A 9200-nucleotide genomic window follows, 5' to 3' on the forward strand; every position below is an offset into this window, starting at 1 on the left:
TATTGATCATGCAACTACCTTCCAACATTCCTACTGTACTAGCACAGTCTATTATTCTAGCATAATCCTCACTTTCAAGAACTGTCATATTCAAATCAGAAACACTGGCAAATCATTGAGGAAGAAAGTGGTTGAAGTGAGGCAAGTAGGTATCAAAATGCATTGTCAGGATTAGAAAATGTTAACTTATGAAATGGTCTTACTTCTTCTCACCCCACTTTGAAAAACTAGAGGGATAGATGAACATGCAAAAACAAAATCAAGCAGAAAATAACCACACTGAAAGAACTGGTGTGCAAGATTAAAAACAGAAGTTACATCTGTGTGGTTTTGAACTATTTCTCAAATGGGTATGTTTTTTACCTAGTAAGGAACACTTGCATTGGGGAAAGACATATCGTACCAAATCAGTATAAGTGTTGAAGAACAAGACTTGGATACCATGACAAAGTTGAAAAATCTTATGTGGACGTGATAGCAACTCATATAAGTGCCAATTGTACATCTTCAGGTTACACTGAATTATGACAAGTGCAATCTATCCAGTTGAAACACCTCATATGAGACACTGTGAGCAACAAGTGCAGCTTATCTAGTCAAAATGCTTTGTATCAGATATAGTGAGCAATAATTGCAGTCCATCCAGGCTAAACAGCCAGAGAAAATACCTTTGATGGTCAACTGTGTTATGAGGATACATATAAATATAAATACATGTATATATGAGTTTGATCAAGAGAACTATCATAACTAGCTCATTGTCAGCATACATATCCCACTTATGTTACTTATGCAGCAAACCAAAGTACTAAACATATGACAGTGAAACATATAAAGGTACAAGAGAGGCTATGAGTAAAGGACCATGAAGGGTACATGAACAGACCAAGTAGAGTCTGCCCAGGCAGAAAACGTCCAGGGGAAGTGTCTTGGAATACAACAAATAATGCTAAGTGAAGTACATCTGGACAAAAACATCCAGTGGAAGAACTTTACATGAGTTTGCAAGATCAACAAGTGCAGTATTTTCAGGCAGAAAACACCCAGGGGAATTGTCTTCAAGATAAAATATTATGGTCAAGAGTAATCTACCAGGAAAAACATCTAGAGAAAGCATTTTAGGATATGTTAGATAATGACAGTCCATCCAGACAAAAAACATCCAGTGGAAGGACCATGCATGAGAACTATTTGATGAACAAGAGTGGTCTCCCTAGTAACAACCAAAAGGTAGCACCTTTGGTATAAATATAATCTGGTCAAGTGCTGGTATAAAAACATGCAGATGAAGTGTCTTGGGTTAAGACATTATGTCAAGTGCAGTCCATCTGGACAGAAAATATCCTGTGGAAACACCTTTCATAAGAATTTTGTGAGCAACAAGTACAGTCAGCCTGAGCAAAAATGTTCAGGGGAAGTTTCCTTGGATCTTGATTGTTATATTTCAGTGTATCATTGTTAAGTATCACAGTAAGAATAACAATGCTTGCCCTCTTGTTGTTGAGTGGGTACACATAATCTAGAAATTCAATTTTAGTTTATTGTACAAAAACTACTCAGGAGGAATCTTCCTTGGTCCACCACTCCAACAACTGGTAAATGGAAGTGGAAAGGACTCCTCTACTCCACTAGAAGAAAAGGGAATAAAATACATGTTGGGGAGTCCAGAGGAATGACACAGCAGATACAGTGCTATGGGTGTGTGCAATTCCCTATGCAGAAATACCCTGATTATAGAAGGCAGGAGTCAGTAAGGATAGGCAAAAATCCTTATTTGCTTTACTCAACAGACAACAGTTGTCCAGAAAAATAACAAACCTATTAACTAGGAAAATGGACTTAAAACAAAAAAATAATAAGCAACATCTAAAGTACAAAACCACTAAATGAACTTAGAAGGAAAAAGATAAATAAACATCAAATTTGTTAGTCCACTCGAAAAATGCAAAGAACACAAAAGTAAAACCTACCCTGAAGAACATGAGAAGTTAATAATAATTATTTTTAAAACTCAAATCCAATCACAACTTAGACGTGACTGGTAGTAAAGAAAAAGCAACTTGGAAACATAAACAGTTAAAGGAAGTACAAATAATGAGCCAACACACCCACAAAAGTGGCCAAAGTTATAATTACCCAAACAGTAATGATCCTACATAACTTAGACATGTATAGAAAATTAAACAAAAACAATGTAAAAATGAGACAAAGCAAATTGAAACTAAAGTATCTGAGATGGTAAAAGAACTATAATAATCTAACTTAACAAATACTGAACATCAGTGATGTCGAGAAACCCACTTGTTGAGAATTTTATATGCAAAAACGGCTCATTTGGGTTGAGAAAATATTTTACACAGAAGAGCGAACAACGTTTCGACCTTCTTCGGTCATCGTCAGGTTCACAAAGAAAGAGGTAACTGACCGAAAGCTGACCACATGTTTGGAAGGAGGTGTGTAACTGAGTGTCGAAATGTAATTTTATTGATAATTTTATTGACATCCAACAGCCAAACTTCCCAGGTAAAATTACAAATTTATATTTTCCAGAAACACCTAAAAAACAACATCTTAAACGATTTTTTCAAAGAATTTTCTTACAAAACCATCAACATAATTTCACAAAAGGTAAAACTAAAAAACAACCTTACAAAAAGAGACATTAATTCCATTAAAAACCTAAAACAAGACAGAAACATAAAAATTCTAAAAGCAGATAAAGGTAATGCTATAGTAATAATGAACACGGATGAATGCATCCAAAAAATGAATAACATTCTCTCAGACACGAACAAATTTAAACCAATACACACAAATCCAACAAAGACACACGAGACGCAACTGAACAAATTACTACTACAAATGAAAAAAGCCAACACAATTTCACCAACACTTTATTCCTACCTACGTAAAACCAACTCACGCACACCTCAAATATACGGCATCCCCAAACCTCATAAACCAGATTGTCCATTACGACCAATAATGTTAACATATGAATCGTTTAATTACAATCTTGGTAAATACATAGCATAGGCATTCTCCAAATATGTAACATCAGCCAGCTCATTCATCAAAGACTCTTTTAATTTCAAATCTAATCTAAATCAACTTAATCATAAAGCCTTAATGGCCAGTTTCCCTCTTTACAGAAGTTCCAACTACTGAAGCCTGCAAGATAGCCTTAGAACTCTATATCCAAGACCCAACTATAGACATTCCCAGTAACCAGTTAGCAACCCTCATAGAATTCACCACAATAAAGACAAACTTCATGTTCAACAACTAAAACTATATACAAACAAATGGGCAACCCAGTATCACCTGTTCTAGCCAATATTTTTATGACACAAGTTGAAACACAAGTAATTAACACAGCATTACATCCACCACTATACTGGTACAGATATGTAGATGACATTGTTGCGGAATTCAAGTCTACAGAACACATACTTAATTTTTTCAATCACATTAACTCTATACATCCCAACATTAACTTCACATGTCAACAGGAAGAAAGCAATCAAATATCATTTCTTAACCTCAAAATTATAAGAACCAACACACAATTCAAAACAGAAATCCACCGAAAAATCACCCATACTGGACTATACATTCCTTGAGACTCAGCACATGAAACAAAACAAAAACTCAACATACTAAGAAACCAAATAAACACAGCCATAAAACTATGCTCACCAGATAAAATTAACGATGAATTAGACAAAATAAAACAATACTTCATGAACATCAATAAGTTTCCCCCACAAACCGTAGAAAACATTATACGTACACACCTAGTCAGAAAGCAAAATCAACCAACAAGAGTAAATACATCTCACGAATAAAAAAATCACGAAACCATATACTGCTGTATACCATATATTCTTGACATCAGCAAACAAATAACCAACATTTGGCAAAAACTAGTCACAAAATATGACATTCCAGTTAATACTAAATTTATTCAAAAACCAGGCACAAAACTGAGGTCTATACTATCTAAGAACTACACTGACAAACACCACACCAACATTATTTATAAAATACAATGTGATAACTGCCCCGACTTCTATATTGGAGAAACAAGTAGAAAAATGGAAACCAGATTCAAAGAACATAAAAAGTCACCTTCACACGTTTTCGAACACTGCAAGTCAAATAAACACAACATAACCACAGAAAACACTCAAATACTAAATAAAGAAACAAACATAAACAAACGCAAAATTAAAGAAGCCTTACTTATACAACAACTTAAACCCAAAATAAACCAATATAAAGGAACGCCATTATACCTATATTAATATAATAAAATAAATAAAATTATATATTCAAACATCTAACACCGCCCTCTACATTGCGACACTCAGTTACACAACCCCTTCCAAACATGTGGTCAGCTTCCGGTCAGTTACCTCTTTCTTTGTGAACCTGACGATGACCGAAAAGGTCAAAACGTTGTTCGCTCTTCTATGTAAAATATTTTCTCAACCCAAACGAGCCATTTTTGCATATAAAATACTGAACATATGAAACATAAAAGAGGAAACTAAAAGAGTGGGAAAATTAGACCAATCCAAAAGCTAAAATGACTTTCTAAATGTGTATATACCTACTGGGAGGGAGTAAAACTTACCACAGACCTTCTAGGAAGAATAACAATACCTTACCCAAGAGATTACATGAAAGTATATAAAAGTACAACAGAAAGAAATCTCCACACAGTAGTTAGAACCTTCCTACAAAAAATCAAAGCCTGTGTTTCCCCAACAGACATCATCAACCCTGAGAACTGAGATTGTGTCAAAACCATGGCTACTATGGATGGAAATTCATCACCTGCCATTATAAATTTCATATTTATATGAAAAATTAGAATTTGGAAAATGGAATTATTTCTGAAACAAATGAGTAAAAACAGCAGAAATTAAACACAGGAAGTTAAAACTGATAAAAATTGGTGATTAAGCATAATCTAAATTTTGTAGTCACATGTACAAATTAAAACACATCTGTACACTACAGGGTGGCCTGTAAGTCCCTACCCATCCATATGTTATTATGTTATATTCAATTATGCATGTGTTATAAATTTGTTTCTTTTTTTTTAGAGATATATGGTCGATGTAAGCCCATTTACACTTGAAGAGCGTATTGTGACAAATACATCGGTACGTGAGTGCAGCATAAATGAGGGACAGCACACAGATACATAAGATATATGGATGGGTAGGGACTTACAGGCCACCCTGTAGAATGCTGATCAAGAAAGTGTAAGTTGTGCTAGAACAATAGAGTGAGCTAGTTGTTCTAACACAGATGGTGCAGTACCATTGGTAAGGGTAGTCACATGACCACCTCATGTTCTGAAGGTGTCCAAAACTGTTGGGGTATAGAAGACTTCCGTCATAAAGGGTAATTACATAACCAAAAGTATATTCTTTATGGCAAATACAGCAGAAAGTCTGTAGTTTTCTTTTGTTACTTACTTAGCAACATGACACACAGTCATTGATTAAGCATTATGTGACCTAAATGCACTAGCTTTTCTATATACTGTAATATGTAAATTTAACTGATTTTTACCAATAATTATTCTATGAATATGACATGAAATGACTTCATAAATAATCTTTAAGCAGAGCAGTTTGAGACTACTTCTTTTATTAACTTTTTCATATACTTGTTGGTTACATCCAACATGCATCTTCTCAAAGAGATTAACCTTTTTACTTTAACATTTTAACTAAATATTCATTTACCTCTGTACTAGGTAATGTGATAACCAATGCTCAGGTATAATGGGATCAGAATACATACAGAAAGTTCAGATGAGAAACAGTTGGTTGTCTCATTACTCTATGAACTTGCATCCAATTTAGGGACAACTTCGTTCTCAGGAGAGACTGGGTACTTTTTGGCTGTATCATGAGGTGTTATTCAAATTTACCTTAGTATCTTCCTCATCTACCAAATAATGGGTACAAATACCCACAAGCAGTTACAATACTTAATTGGTCAAATCTTTTGTGATCGTGGGCAAGAACTTACAACAAAAACTACTCTGATTATCCATTGGTCACAACTAGATATAGTGAATCATCACTCTTCTCTTGTAGCTAATCTCATATTCTTGTTATCGATATTTGATCTAAGTGCCATCTTGGTTTTTCAGGGAAAATCAAGTCATCTGCAGCTTCACGACATACTTGTGGCATCTTAAAGCTGTCAAAGATTCTTCCCGGTTCTGTTTAATTAATGCAGCGTCCAAGAGGGCATAATCCTTTTACTTTTATAGAGTCACCTTGTTGTGGTCTAAACATACAGCTGAAAGTTTCTTTACATGTTGCTCTCGAGTCATCTTCATCAGGGGCGTAGATTCTGGGGGATGGGGGTATTCATCACCCCTTCATTTTAGGTGAGGGGTATGGTGCATACAATCATCCGCCCTTACAGGTTGGTCTGTTGAATTGTTTTATTGTTCCACAAGTCTACAAATTGTGTTTGTTCTTGTGATTCTCGTGTACTTACCAATCGAATTACATAATTAAGCAGAGATGTAGGCTTTTGCACTCTCGTTACTACATACGATTATGTGAGAAATTTAAAATATATAAGGATGCCTCACAATGTTTACAGACAATTGAAACCATATGTTAGAGATTGCAAATAAAGCTATAACAGACGAAACTGCGGCCTACAGCAGCGGATATGGTCAATCTAGCAAAACATTAGGCTTCTCCGTCATGGGTTATCATTTCAAATTTACCTTTGGTAGAAGAATCTGTATGTACACAAACAACGAGAATTTGTATTTCGTTGCTCTAACTACGTTACATTCTGTTTTCATATATTGTTTTCATTTCACGTTAAACACTACGTTACATTCTGTTTTCATATATTGTTTCATTTCAAAATGTTCCTTAGTGTTTCACGTTAACTATTAGGATTATTTCTGGCTCGAAAATATAGCAGTTACTAGAGCATCACCAGGTGACTGAAAAAAGTATTAAAATATATTAAACATACAATAGAAGATTTACATTTCAATGAAAGATTAATAATAAAAGATAAGAAAATATATATATAGGTTATTCTAAAATTCTTATAAAAGCTAAGTAACTGGTAAATAAATACATACACAAATACATCTAATTGGAGAACCACCTCACGTGCAAAAACTAATACTTCTTAAACGTCACCGTATCGAAGCAATTTAACGGATATTCAAAAAAAGGAACACAAAAATTCGAATGGAGAGTGAAGTTTAGGAATATAGCTGCAAAAGTGTTAGAAGAAGCAATTATCCGTATAAATAAGTTGAACAAAACACAAAAAAACAAACTAATCAAGAATTATTAATATAAACAAAACAAGGTAAAAAAAATTGATTTATATTTCACTAAATTCTCTAGAGGGAATTAGCTGGTAAAAATATACCTTAGATTTTGTAAGCAATTACTGATTTCGTTTAAGTTTAAAAGGCGTAAAACAACTAAGATAATGAATTAATGCAAAATAACCTTATCATCGTATTCTTTCGATAATCTCGACAAACGCTTTAAATGTTTCCATTAAATAAAAGAATGGTTGTTATCTAAATAATGAATTATTATAGATCTAAGTTGTTATTTAAGATAAGCCATGAACAAACGACTTCTCTGGAAAGAGTTTTTCCAATGTCAATGGTCGAACTCAAAGGATTGTTTGTGAATAAATAACTTACGTCAAAGCTACCAACTAAACATCCATTATGAGGATGAAGATCTTTAATTATTTAATATAAGAAAGTGAGTCGAGGACAGTAAATTCATTAAATGTCAATAATCTGAGAATAATTATAAATAATTTGGCCGTGTTATATCTGAGCGTTCTGATTGCAGAAAGTATCGGGGCCTTATGATTTGTTTGTTTGTTTGTTTTATTAATTTTGCGCAAAGCTAAACGAGGGCTATCTGCTCTAGCCGTCTCTAATTTAGCATTCCGTAATTGTTTGACAATATCTATCTCTTTCGGATTGTTTCTTGACAGTTTGACTTACAGTTTTTGATTACAATTTCCGCAGTATTTTTTACTCTCTTGTTCAATCTGTTCTTTTGTAGTTGAATTTTTCTCTTTGGAATTATCTTAACTTAAAACTTTACTGAAACATGTATGTTAAGTGTTTTGCAAGTATATTTTCCATGAGACGATAACAAAAAGCTAGCAACGAATTTAAATTTCTTTTTCACCGAGACACAATACAACTTCGAATTGATTGACAGTTTGTGTTTTGGAGACAATATTATAGGAAATATTATACATCAAACAAGGTTTTTCAAATACTGCAATTTTAACATTATTATGAAAAAAGGTGCAGATTTGGCTTAACTTTAGACAAACAAAGTTTTGTTGAAATATATATATATTTGTTTTACTGGGATCAAATAAAACCAATGGCTAGCGACAAGCCTAAAAACTTGGATTATGTGCATAAAAGCTTCAAAAAAAAAAAGTAAAATATTTCTATTTCTCAATTGTCTAGTATTAAGAGAACAGGCAAAATCTTTTAATAGTTCAGTGAAAAAAAAATCCACATTATTTATTTTGTCTGTAGACCGCTTCTTCGTCACTTTTATCATATTTACGTCAATTGCAAAACTTCAAAACAAGTATTCAAAGTGTGGAATTAAAACCCATCCCAACTTCAGTTACTTCCCTTCGACAAAACATCCATAATAAAGGTTTCTCAAGCAATTTTAATTCAAAATCGGGGAAAATAAATCTTCAAATAATTATTTCATATCAATACATTTCTTTCAACGCCTTAACTTCTATTTTTTAAGAACTAGATCTCTTATTTCTTTTCAAGCATGAAACAAAGTCAGGTGTTTTTGCCAAAACGAAGCAGTTGGTTTATCTTTACGAAAGCAAACTGAACCTGAGTTCCATTTCAACCTTTAACTTAATTAATCTACATGCCGTGATGATGACAATAATTATATAGTTGTAAACTTCCAATATTATATCCACCACGATGAAATAAATCAAACAGTAGTTTCAAATGATTTATTGGAGAACAATCGTTACAGCAACATTTCCTTTCTGGCTGTTATATAAAACCTCATTACGTCTAAAACATCTAAATAACTGGTGTAATAGTTTTAGAGGTAAAGCATTTATTTGTTTGTTTTTGAATTTCGCACAAAGCTACTCGA

At 33.3% G+C, this 9200-nt stretch overlaps 1 protein-coding gene across 10 annotated transcripts in view; it reads left to right on the forward strand.

The window, feature by feature from the left end:
* The window catches only part of LOC143243070 (uncharacterized), a 698461-nt gene that overhangs the window by 43112 nt on the left and 646149 nt on the right, over window positions 1-9200 (forward strand). The window lies entirely within an intron of this gene.

Source organism: Tachypleus tridentatus, unplaced genomic scaffold, assembly GCF_004210375.1.
Source record: "Tachypleus tridentatus isolate NWPU-2018 unplaced genomic scaffold, ASM421037v1 Hic_cluster_2, whole genome shotgun sequence".
Lineage (NCBI taxonomy): Eukaryota > Metazoa > Arthropoda > Merostomata > Xiphosura > Limulidae > Tachypleus > Tachypleus tridentatus.